The sequence below is a fragment of the Hyperoodon ampullatus genome, assembly GCF_949752795.1.
Source record: "Hyperoodon ampullatus genome assembly, chromosome: 8".
Lineage (NCBI taxonomy): Eukaryota > Metazoa > Chordata > Mammalia > Artiodactyla > Ziphiidae > Hyperoodon > Hyperoodon ampullatus.
In genome coordinates this window covers 51,276,059-51,290,120 of record NC_136921.1, presented here as the reverse complement: position 1 = coordinate 51,290,120, position 14,062 = coordinate 51,276,059, and positions in this window count along the sequence as shown.

Genomic DNA, 14,062 nt, shown 5'->3' with positions numbered 1-14,062 from the left:
ACTTTGGGCTCTATCACCCGGTTAGACTCACAATAGGGAGGGTGCTGGTGTCCCGGGGTGAGTTCTAAGTCAGTCTGATGGCTACCCCTGTAGCTACTGATATACAGGTGGCAAAGGAAAAAACTGTGAGCTGTAATTGCGGAGTGTCCTCTTTTCCTCATCTTTTACGGAGAGTCTTCCAAACAGATATGGTGCTTGTTCTTTGCAGGGAGATATGCCCCCATTGGCTGTCGCCATGTGTTGTGAGCTAATTTAGGTTCACTGAACATACCTGAAAATCTCTATAGCTAAGCCCCTCGTTTCTGTGTATGAGACTTTTTATTTTGTGAAATGGATACAGTAAGCAGGAAGGATAAAATACTGCTCAGGTAAGATTTCTACTCAGAAGGTTTTTCAAAGGAGGCTATGAATTATAATGCAAAAGGACATTGCACTCACTGCATGGTGATCTGGTTCTGAAAGCAAAGCCTTTCTTTGATAGCTAGAGGACAAGTAATTCTAAAGATCAAAAAACTTGTTATCATACTAAGAAACCTGAATCTGTGCCTGTGTATGTATTATTTTCCAAAATATTCAGTTATGTATTATTCTCTGCCACCTCAGCGTTCAAAAACTAAAATGAACCATGGGATGGGGGGACAGTAATATCACTACAGCCCATCCTGGGCAGCCAGGTGGATTGTTTTTAGGCCACCTCAACTTATCCTTCATTGTAGTGCTAGCTCCTTTGAAGTAACTCTGAGGTTTCTCTTTCTCTCTCCAGTGCCTGGAGCTTCTGGCAATATGACAAGGTAAACAATTGACTACAGCAGAAGTAGCAAACTGAGGCCTAAGGGCCAAGTCTAGCCCTGGCCTGCTTTTGTACTGCCTGTGAGCTGAGCACGGTTTTCACACTTTGAAAAACAAAAAACCAAATAAGAATCTGTGACAGAGACCATAGGTGGCCTGAACCTATGCCTAAAATACATACTGTCTGGCCTTTGACAGGAATGTTTGCCAACCATTGCCAGCCATCTGAATTTTATTCTGCCGTGGCCTTGCCATCCCTGCCTTCTTTCACAGACTCATCTGACCGCCTGTTACTACTTCTTGTGCACATCTTGACCTTTAGTGCACCATCAAACATCCTTCAGTTTCTACTGCTACAGGCTGCATCCTCCCTCTCCCCGATGCCTCTGTGTCTTTGCACATGCTCTTCCTGCTTTCTGGAATGTTCTCCACTCTACCCTGCATCTTTTGTGATCTGTATCTGTTGTGCAATTTATCTATTTTATCTTCACTTCTCTGAATAGAACAATGTACACAATGCTGATAACTAATGAATATTATCTAATAATTAAACCTTATCAAATAAATAATGTTTAGCCAGAGAGAAAATTATAGATACTGGACAGAAAGCCAGTGACAAATTTGTGTTCCTGTTGTCATTGGTCATGTTGCTGTTGATGACAGCTCTCTTCTCACCCTGCCTTGGTTATTTACTGTCAGCATAAATAATGCAGTGTTTATTTTTCTTTATCTTTCTTTTCTCATTTGTGTTTTATTTATATATTTTTTTCAAAGCACAGAAAAAAGATAAAGTCCAGGGTCTTGAAGATTAGTGGGCTAGTACACTAAGCAATGATAAGGAAGGAAGATAACATTTCAGGAGAGAAAAAGCAATAGTAACAGCAAGTGATTTTGCAAGGGGATATATGTGTCAGATAGTGTTTTTGTTATGGAAAAGAATTAAGATCACTAGCCACAGTTGGCCATTTTAAAGTCCTGGGTGTTGCTATGGCTACATGGAGGAACCTGTTATGGTCACCCTTAGAGTATACACAATGATAAAGGGAATTTAGTACTTTTAGATACAAATATGAATGATAAAAAGTTTGTTTTACAAATCAAAAGAAGGAAGTGAAAATGGATTTGTTTGTCTCTACCAGCTATGGGATTTAGAGATTGGTAAAACTAAGATAATTGGCATATGTGTTAGGTTACAAAAAAGATGTGGTAATTTAGAACTAATCCCCCCAAAATGATACAATATTCTGTTGTGAAATCTTGATAAGAGGGGCAAAAGGTAGTAGGGAATAAAGTAAACCTAGTACCATAGGTAAACAATACCCAAATTCTTAAATGACGGTTTAGAAATAATAAAATACAAAAGTGAGTAACCTATTTGTTCCTAAGCTTAAATCTTATGTTTGGAACATTCTTATAGTTTAAGCTGTTCAAAAAGCAGTTCTTGTTCATTGCCTGCTTTCCCCTGACCTTTAAGGAACCTGTGATTAAACTCCACCTCCATATATTCCCATTTTAGAGCTATCCAGCAGAGCTGTTCTTCAGTCAATATATGCCTTCATCTCTTATTCTGACTTGACCTGAATTTCTTTTGTGATTTTTTTTCTCCTAGAAAAGCCTATTTCAACCTTTGGTATCAAAATCACTCCTTCTGTGGGCAAGTAAAATAGTAGCCAAGTGTCAGATTTCCTTCACGTTACTCTCCTTGAAACTCCAGCTGTCTCATTTACCTGTTTATCTCTTCAAAGTGGGAAGTAATCAGTATGGTCATTTTTATTGTTAAGATTCACTTTTCATTATCATTTAAAAAACATCTAAAAGGATATATCACTCACTGTCCTTTTGAGATGTGAGGTCAATAAGTTATTATGGGGGCTTCCCTGGAGGTCCAGTGGTTAATACTTGGCACTTCCATGAAAGCGCAGGTCCGATCCCTGGTCAGGAAACTAAGATCCCACGTGCCGTGTGGTGTGGCCAAAAAGAAAAAAAACAAAAAGTTATTATGTGGTGAGCACTAAGATAACACTGCATATTTTATTTATTTTATTTACCTGACTTGGGAAATTTTTTATCTCATTTAGAGAATATGAAAAAACCTTAACAAGGCTGTGTAAAACTCATTTTACTCAGTATTTTGGTTCATATGTTTGCCAAGTTGATATTGTCTAATTCAAAAGGAAAACATGTCCAGTTTTCCATTTTAAGTCCAATGGACCTTTATTGGGTACTAATCTTATTTTTGCTCTAAGTAATTTTATGTGTTCTGAAACTTTGAACTTTGCATTTAAATGTGATTCTAAAATTCCTGGAAATTAGAGAAGAAAGTTCCAAACATTATCAATCACAGCTGTCTATATACCTTTTGACAACTTCTATTGTTCACAATAACAGTTAGGCTTAGTGAGCCAGGAAATGCTGCCCTTTCTTTTACACTTACCCTTTCAGGGGTGTATAGATAAGGCTGTCAGTGAGTTTGCCAGCATGCAGGCTCATAACCATGGTCTGGAGCAAACCACTGATTCTTCCCTCCCTAGTCTCTCTCTTTCAACTGACTGACCAAGAGTGGTCACCTTGACCTAAGGTCAGCTAGTCTGGGTAGTAACCTTTGCATGCAATGACAGGAAGAGATGAGTTTGGAATATCAAATTCTCTCCTAGTACTTTTCATTATAAAACATGGGTGATCCTTGCAATTAAAAATGGAGGATGCGATGAAAAGGATGCAAAGAGGGGAACTACATGGTAAGGTTGGGGCCATGAGGATTTATGAAAAAGTGAAATTATAATCTAGCACACAGATTTTTCCCAGAGATGGAATGAGAGACCATGTGACCTCTGGGTGTGACTGAAAGGTCAGTCCACTAAGCTACCTCTATGTTTGAGGCAATAGCTTTACAATCCTCTCTCCCAAGCCATTTCCCCCTCAGAGGTTACCTTGAGTTCCTTACAGGCTAAAGAATTGACCAGAAACAAATAAAATTCTTGTTGTTTAGACCTTCCTCCCTGTGTAGGATATCAGTGTGCTCCATCTTATGCTACTGCTACTGCTCTGTGCAGTCAGTGTGTGCCGTGAACAAGGATCTGACAGGCGGCCATTATCTGTTCAGGGAATGTCATGGGCTTGCTGCTTTTCCTTGGACAGCTGGTCCCCAAAGAATTGTAGCACTGTCAAAATTTAAACATGGCTCAGCTCTCCTTAAATGTGCTTCTGTGAGAAACATACAGTCTCTTTGTTCCGAATAGGTGATCGAATTGTTTCTGGAATTGAATTGGATTACATGTGTATTTCATGCTTGGTTTCTCCTGTGTGAGGAAAACACCACCAGCTGAGTGTGCTTTTGGGGTATTTGAGGGGCAAAGGCCCTGCTCTGTCCCCATCCTGATCGCTAACCTCCATGCTTGTACCCTGCTTGCTTGAAAGATATAAGCCCATATTGCTCGAGATACTTAAAATTTTTTAGGGAAGGTGTTGTCTTCTAGCTTACTACCCTCCAAGACATAGACTTACTGGCTTTTCTTTCCTGTCTCCTGACACTCCTGGGCCTTTCTTCAGGGTTGGTGTGATATTATGATATAATTAAAAAATAGGATATTTGATCTTTGTCCCTAGTTCCTGGCACAGAGCTCCTAAAACTCTTGTAATTTCCTAAGCGATGTGAATGTCTTTTTGTATGCTAGTGAGAGGACTGGTAGCTGGCAGCGCCTAGATAGCGTCAGGATGAGGGCTGTTCACCAAAATGATCAAGGCACATTTAGAGGGTTGGAAGTTTCAGCCCCACTCACTCCCTGACTTCTGGGAAGGGGAGAGGGGCTAAAGATTGAATTAACCACAAATGGTCAGTGATTTAATCAATCGTGCCTGTATAATGGAACCTCCATAAAAACGCTAAACCACAGGGTTTGGAGAGCTTCTGGGTTGGTGAACACATCCACATGCTGGGAGGGTGGTGCACCCCAACTCCAAGGGGACAGAAATTCCTGTGCTTTGGATCTTTCTGCATCTCACCCTGTATACTTCATCTGGTTGTTCATTTGCATCCCTTATAGTATCCTTCACAATAAATGGATAAACATAAGTAAATGTTTCCCTGAGTTTTGTGAGCCATTCTAACCTGGGGGAAGGTTTGTAGGAGCTCCTGACTTTGCAGCCAAGTTGGACAGATCCTTTTTTTTTGCCGCATGACATGTGGGATCCTAGTTCCCCGACCAGGGCTTGAACCTGTGCCCCTTGCAGTGGAAGCACTCCCCACTGGACCACCAGGGAAGTCCTGGCAGACCATTACTTGTGACTGACATCTGAAGTGAGGGCTTTTAGACTGAGCCCTAAACCTGTGGAGCTGGATGCTAAGTCCTGGTATTGAATTAAGTTATAGGACACTTAGTTGGTGTTCAGAGAGTTGGAAAGTTGATCGACATGGGAAAAAATCCCCACACATTTGACTTCGGAAGTGCTGTGAGTAGAGAAATAGTTTTCCTTTAACAGTGAATATTTCTAATATACGAGTGGTTCTGGGCACATGGCAGACAGTACTAAACATGAAGAGGAAATCAGGTGGCAATTATATAATGAGCATTTTTATTAAATTTAGGAGTTGCATTCATCCTGTGAGCTTCATTTTTCTTAGGAGGATTTCATTTTCTAGGTGCATTTATTTCATGGAGAGAGGTACTTGGTAAATATATATGTATAGGGATATAAATCATGCCCTTAAGTAGACATTGTGCTCATTTAATTCTTATAAGAATACTGCTGGGTAGGTATTCTTACCTGTATTTTCTGATGAAGAAATTGAGGCTTTAGGGTCATTAATGGACACTTCTCGAGGTCTGCTAAGAGGCAGATTTTTTTTTTTTTTTTTTGAAGACCCACCGCTGCCCCTGCCGGCAGCCTCCCTGCCGCCCCTGGGGCCTCTAGCCCCACACAGACAATGCCCATCGCATCTGTCACTGGCCTGCATCAGCAGCACTTCGTCACCATGACACAACAATCTCTGTCCTGTCTCTGGGCTCGTTGCACTAAGAGGCAGATTTGAACCTGCATCTGAGCTTATTCCAAAGCTTGTAGTCTTTCCAGTTACCATAAAGATATGGGAACACAAAAGATTTATCCTAGCATTAGTTTTCAGTGCCTTTAAATCTTCCATTTAGTTTCTTTCTTCTTTTTTGTAAAGTTAATAAAAAACTTAAAAACTCATGTTCACCAAAAGCATTTCATTTCTTAAAACAACAACACCTGCACCGGAGGCATTGGTGATGAGTAACAGCAGGCTTCTGAGGGCACAACTCATTGTTCCTAATCGGGTGACAAAAAGGATTTTTTCTGTTGCCTTGGCTCAAAGTAATTGCATATTTATCTATTTATCTGAGTAATTAATCAGAAACCCAGGTAGTCAAAGCAGCAGCTGGAATTCCCATGATGGACTTCCATGTTACATTCACCAATTCTCAGCATTTTAAATGATTTCTTACCCAAGCAGTGTAAAAAAAAACCCCATGAATCATATGACCAAGTACTAGCTATACTAGGGACTATTTACCCATCCTGGAGAATGCATTTCAGATGACCTTGCAGGAAATATAAAGAAAAATGATTACAGTAAAGATATGTTTAAACTGAAAAGCATTCAATAGTTTATGTCTCTACAATGACTTTCCTAGGCCTTACATTTATACTAAAAATAACATTTTATGGAAGCAACAGGCGTAATGTTCTATTAATTTAATAAGAAAGAAAGCTCTGTTAAAGCATCTTTGTTTAAAAATGTGCATTTTTAAATGACTCAGAATCAGCATAATGGCCATTTTCCTCAGCTGTCTGTGGATGCATAGGAAACAATGACAGACCCATGGTGTCTACGAACCTAGATTCGAAAAGCAGAACTGCCTTTGACCAAAATGTTGAATGGCAGTGTTTAAAAAATAAACCAATGTTTATTTTGAATGGAAAACTGTTTTTGAAGACTTAAAATGAATTACATTTATCAGTAATTAAAAATTCAATTATTATTGCATTTCCTAAAGTATCCATAAGGACCAAATTTGCTGAAGTTCAAGGAACTTGAATTTCGGAAGCTGTGAGCAAGGCTTGAAAGGCTACCTCTTTCTTTTTTTTATGTTTATATATATATATATATATATTTATTGGAGTAAAATTGCTTTACAATGTTGTGTTAGTTTCTGCTGTACAATGAAGTGAATCAGCTATATGTATACCTATATCCCCTCCCCCTTGGACCTCCCTGCCACCCCCCCACCCCACCTATCTAGGTCGCCACAGAGCACTGAGCTGAGCTCCCTGTGCTATACAGCAGGTTCTCACTAGCTATCTATTTTATTTTATTTTTTTTATTTTTATTTTTTTATTAGTTTCTGCTTTATAACAAAGTGAATCAGTCATACATATATATCTGTTCCCACATCCCTTCCCTCATGCATCTCCCTCCCTCCCACCCTCCCCATCCCACCCCTCCAGGCGGTCACAAAGCACCGTAGCTATCTATTTTACACATGGTAGTGTATTTAGGTCAAACCTAATCTCCCAATTCGTCCCACCCTCCCCTTCCCCTCCTGTGTCCACATGTCCATTCTCTACGTCTGCGTCTCTGTTCCTGCCCTACAGATAGGTTCATCTGTACCATTTTTCTAGATTCCACATATATGTGTTAATATATATTTGTTTTTCTCTTTCTGGCTTACTTCATTCACTCTGTATGAGAGACTCTATGTCCATTCACACCTCTACAAATGACCCAATTTCATTCCTTTTTATGGCTGAGTAATATTCCAACGTATATATGTACCACACCTTCTTTATCCATTCATCTGTTGTTGGACATTTAGGTTGCTTACATGAGCTGGCTATTGTAAATAGTGCTGCAATGAGCATTGGGGTACATGTGTCCTTTTGAATTATGGTTTTCTCAGGGTATATGCCCAGGAGTGGGATTGCTGGGTCATATGGTAGTTCTACTTTTAGTTAATGAAAATAAAAACAAAAATAAACAAATGGGACCTAAAGAAACTTAAAAGCTTTTGCACAACAAAGGAAACCATAAACAAGACCAAAAGATAACCCTCAGAATGGGAGAAAGTATTTGCAAATGAAGCAATGGACAAAGGATTAATCTCCAAGATATGCAAGCAGCTCATGGAGCTCAATATCAAAAAAACAAACAACCCAGTTAAAAAATGGGCAGAAGACCTAAATAGACATTTCACCAAAGAAGACATATAGATGGATAAGAGGCACATGAAAAGGTGCTCAACATCACTAACTATTACAAAAATGCAAATCAAAACCACAATGAGGTATCACCTCACACCGGTCAGAATGGCCACCATCCAAAAATCTACAAACAATAAATGCTGGAGAGGGTGTGGAGAGAAAGGCTACCTCTTATATATATATATTGTGTTAGGCCTGCATGATGTTTTATAAATAAAAGTCAATGGAAGGATTTCACATAAACGTCAGGAGTTGTGGCTTCTCTTAAAAAAAAAATCAAATGATGTGGCAACACAGGGTCTATTGTCCCTTTCAGTTGAGGTGTATGCTTTCCGTTTCTTATTCTCTTGCACATAGCATGTATGCAAATTCTCTTCCACAGCTGACTTAACTCATTTTAAGTTACCTGACTAGCAGTGTAGGCATTTGAGTTTCAGCCTATATTCTAAGCTCTGCCTGCTGCTAGTTCCCAAACCACATGACTTTTGCCTTTTGAGATACCCTCTCAGTCCTCAGGAGATGATGATGGTGATGATGATGATGATGGCTTTTGAAATTTTGTTCTATTTTTAAGATCCCAGAGACTTTTTGAAATCATACAAACTTTAAAAGGAAAGAGACATTGACTTCAATAAAATAGAAAGTATTGATGTTAAGATTATTAAACTTGGTAACATTATTTGTTGTGAGAGATTTATGTGTTAAGAAAGGTTTGGAATATATGGGGAGAATCCCAAACAACCTCGCTTATATAAAGAAATTAGCTGCTATTAAGGTTGGGATTATAATGGGAAATTCTATGCTATAGTTTTGTCTTCCTCAGCTCCTCCACCCTTTACTGTGCCCCCCACCCCTGCCCGCCAAATGAATAAGGCCAAAGAAAAACAAGACCCATAGTAATGGATGCTGAAGTAGAAGTTCATCTTCCTATATTTATCATGTTAGAACTGGATTAGAATAGGGTAGGTTGGTAAGATTTAGCAAATAAAAATACAGGATGTCTAGTTATCTGAATTTCAGATAAACAAGAAACACTTTTATAATCTAATTATGTTCCATGCAATATTTAGGGTATATGCTGTGGTCTGAATGTATCCCCCCAAATTCATATGTTGAAATCCTAATGCCCGGAGTGATGGTATTAGGAGGTGATTAGGTCATGAGTGTGGAATCCTCATGAATGAAATTAATACCGTCATAAAAGAGGCTCCAGAGAGCTAGCTCATCCCTTCCATGTGAGGACCAGAAAGAGCTCAGCAGTCTGCAACCTGGAGAGGGTCTTCACTGAAACCATGTTAGCACCCTGGTCTTGGACCTCCAGCTTCCAGGACTGTGATAAATAAATTTCTGTTGTTTGTAGCCACCTAGTCTGTGGTATTTTGTTATAGCAGCCCAGATAGACTAAGATAGTATACTTACACTAAAAATGTTCATTTCTTATCTGAAATTAAAAGTTATGTTGGTCTCCTGTACTTTATCTGGCAACCCTAGAAGAGGGGAAAGATGCTTCGTCAAAGGCTTGGTTATTTCCACAATCAAGGTTTAGTCAGCAGATGGAAGGCCAGAGGGAGCCTGCTCCCAACCTGGGAACCTGAATATCAGATAAGCCAAGGAGAGAAGGCATTTTTGGATATTTCAGGCAGCAGGAAATCAGACTAGGTTCAGGCTAGTAGGCAATACGTTGAGAAGCTTGCAGGTTTTAAAGATAAATGTGTGTTAAAGTCCTGCCTGGAATGATAATAATGATGATGATGATGGTATCTAATGCATGAGCTTTATTACATGCCAGGCATTGGCCTGGATGCTTCATATATTAACTTTAATCTTCATAACAATCCTGTGAGATAGATACTATTATTATCTCCTTTTTATAGGCAAGGAAACTGGGTACCAAAATGTAAATTAATTTGCCTAAGTGACCAAAATGGCAAAACCTGGGTTTGTGTTTCATTACTTATGAGGTTAAGTGATAGAGAATATCATATAATTATGTATTGCATACTAAGTACTTTGTAAATATGTCACGTAATTTTTGCAGCAACCCCATGAGGTAGACATTATTACCAAAGATTAAAAATAATCTAAGCATTGTTTTTAGGGGTAGAAATTGTTAGAAGTATTTTTAATAATACAAACTTCCTACAAACCACTGCAGTGGAGAGATGCTCAGAGTATATTACTTTTCAAGCACCAGAAATTACACTGAGTTTTCTACTTTAGAAAAAAGAAGATAGAGATGGAAAAAGGAGGAAGAAAAAAAAAACAGAGCAAGTTTATATCATAAATGATTTTCAGTTTGCCTCAGGTACAGATTTATAATGTGTTGATATTTTTAATACCAGTCATGTATTATGACTCTGCATTTTACAAAGCTCAAAGTTCACCCAACACTGCTGTTTATATAAACACACATATACACATACATATAAACACACATTTATAAACTTATTTTTTAATATGTACTATATGTATATATATTCTAGTATAAAGACAGTTCTGTACAAATGTGAGAGTGCTCTTATCTCCTTGACCTTGTATGCCAGGAAACTTAGGGAGGGTGAACACCCATGAAGAAGGAAAGACGGGAGAGTTGAGACTAGCTCACTGGTGGTAGTCCACCAATGAGCTTGGTAACCCAAAATGGCATTGTCAGTGGTATTGCCAGAGGCAATATATTCCACTACCTCTGGATAAACAAAAACTTCATGTGGGTACCTCAGAGTCTACTTTTATTAAAACTGACTAATTTCTTAAAGATAGAATCATATTTCTGATTCTATATTTTTTTCATTTAAAAGAGCAGGGTTTTATTATTTTCATTTGCCATTATGCTGTAGGATCTCATGAAAATTATGAATGACTCCCTTCTCTGGGCCAGACTGAGATCCTTTTAATTGCAAAGAGAAGTAAGTATCAGGACAGGAATAGACAAAAACTGGTCAAAGTCTTCATATGACCTTTGATTCCCTCTTTTTAATGAAGTACTCAAAGCCTACTTTTAGCTCTCTACTAGGAAGTGAAAGATTTCAACTGTCTGAGGGTCCTATGTCAAGCCTTGTTAAATGTTAATGTTTGCAGTGGAAGTCAGAGGGCAACACAGAAGCTGACTGCTGGATACTTGTGGAGAATTTCTGGACTCTCCTTCTCTAGCAACTTATTACAACCTTTCCAAGGTCCAGAGATGGTAGAGGCTGTGGCCAATGAAGAAATCTTGAGACTCTCTAGGTCTTAATCCTACTGGCTCTTTCTGCTGGGCTCAAAAAATGGCAAAGTGCAATGCCTTAAAAAAAGGACAAGCATTTGCTTATATAGTTTGGGGCAACTGATATGTTATAGGTGAAGTATGCCTAAGTCAGGGTGTGGGATTTATGTACGTCATTCATTCGCCCTCAGGAAAACATGTAAAAATCTTAAATGAGAGAATGCAGTGATCTTAGGCAATCCATCCTGGGGATAGGAATTATAAGTTACTAATATTTTCTTTTCCCTTAATCAGGAAAGAAAAATTATATGGCATGGGCATAGGAGGTTCAACTCCACAGGTGAGCATCTCCCTGCCCGCCACCCTAAACTGCCTATTATACTTTACTATTCTTGTTTTACTCATGAGAAAATTGAGGCTTAGAGAGGTCAAATGAACTTGCTTAGGGTCATATACTTGTTTAATGGTAGGACTCCTCAGATTTTTTTAACTCCAAGGCCATGTGCTTTTCCTGTATATCATCTGCCAGGACAAATTGCTCAGTCTTCTCAGCTCCAGCTTCTTCACCAGTAAAACAGTGATGCTATTACCTGCCTTGATGGGCTGTGGTGAGGATTAGAGATAACTGGTATAAAGTTTCCAGTGCAATGACAGCCCTAGGTTATGCTCAGTAAGTTAGAGCTTTTACTGTTATTAAGCAGAGAAAAAGTAAGTGTCCCAAAGGTAGGTGGGCAAAACACAGTGTCAAGGAAGTCCAGTAGGAGGCACTAAATAGAGGTCTACGTAGGCAATAGTTTCATGGAGTGTGAAAACTATGGTAGGAGCATTTAGCTCATAGAAAGGCTAGACTGAGAATAAAAAAGGGAATGGCCTACTTTAGCAAGAAATGAAGGCAGGAACCTACAGAGATGACTAAACTTACTCAATCCAGAATGAATTTGACCTTGAATGAATTTTCTTGGAAAAAATGGAACACATCCCTATAGATCCATTGATACTGTGATATTGTTCAAGTATTTGCTAAATAATTGAAATGATTAAATTAAAATATATTTGCTAATAAAATATAATTGTTTTTTAAACCACAAGCATGAGAATAACAGAGGTCACTGGTTTTCTTTTATCATGGTCTGGATTTGGGATTAAAATCATTTTTAATTTGTTATTTCACATGCAGTCAGGACTAGAATATTTCTTTAGTTTTTTTATTCAGTGTAATACAGGTTTGACATTAAAAAATAATGACGATGTATGACAGCAGCAAGAATACTTTTGTATGTGACTATATAACCTGTCAAAGAATTTGCATCAGGCCTTTCTGAAGTGCTGTCATTCTCATTCACAACAAAGGCCCTCAAGCCCCTCACTGTCCCACAATAAAGGCTGTCACCCAGTCAGCACAAATTTCATCTGTGTATGAGTCGGCTTTGATACTGCTGATGCATGTCAAACTCTTGTTAAATTCACTGTGGGTCAACTACCTAAATGTTTCTTCTCAATGATTCAGTCATGAAGCACAAGGCCCTGAAATACCTAAAGAAGTGTGGCAACTGGCATCCTCTTGATAGACTTGTTAGGAGCCTGATGAATGGGGGTAGGAGTTGAATTTAACACAAATACCAATAAAATTGAAGTAGTGAAAATTCTTATGTTTATTTTGTATATTTGCATATTATTCAAAAGATACTTGGTTAGATTTGTTACTGGCACTTTTCTGGATAAAGTGGGATGGTTTTAGAGACTTATTGAAAAGATTCAAATTGTTATTTGTTTATTCATTCGTTCATTCATTCATTCATTCATCCATTTGTTCATCAAACTTCCTTGAGCCACATGCTTTGCTAAGCACTGAAAATGAAAAGACAACTGAGGCTAGGCCTCTGTCCTCCTAGGTCTCACAGACTATTAGAAAAAGAAATTTCATTGAATTTAAAAAATTAGCATTATTCTGTTTTTGAAGTTTTCCTTTTCCTTGATTTTTTAAAACAATTTTCCTGGCCTTGCTGAAAAGGTATAATGGATGAAATGTGGAGTACTTTAGGAAGCCTGGAAGAGCAGAAATAGCAAAGATAATGTTTATTCTCTTCTATTCTATTCCTAGACTATATCATGCTATTCCCTTCCATTCCTCCTAAGTCTCCCTATGTATATTTTTGAATGAGAGTCAGAGATTGGAGGCTCTATTTGTGTTAGGGTGATGTTTGTTGGCTTTGGAATTTTTTTTTTCCACTAGGAATTGTTGCTCCTCAGTTGCTGCCTTCACCACTTTGATTAGGAGTCTCCCTTTACCAGTTCCTAACTGCAGGGTCTAAAGCAATGCATCTAAAATTAACTCTTGCCTCCTTGGAACCACAGAATAATTAACAAGAGACATAAAACTATGATCAAGTTTTCCTGACACCTGTGTGTATTTTCACTCTATTGCCCTTTCAATTGTTATATGAGTGTATTTTATTTTATGTATTATAGAATTAGTATCTGTTTATCAGAGAAGATTCCAAAAAAAAAATAAAGAAGATTAAAACAAAACAAACATTTACCTGCTTCTTCAGTACACAGAAGGAATCAGTTGGTATTCTGTAGACTGTTCATCCAGCCATTCTTAAAGCACTTAGAGACACACACACTTTTCCTTTAAACAAAAGTGTGATTTAGGTAGAAAAATTTTCTAGATGTAGAAATGCATGGTCAAAACCCTGAACATCTTTAAACATTTAAAACATATCACCAAATTGCTTTCCTAAATCAGTGTAGCAATTTGTATTCCCATCAGCACTATGTATAAGTGGTTGCATTTCTGAATTTGCCAAAATGAGATATTATCATAAAAAAAAGTCAATATGATAGGTG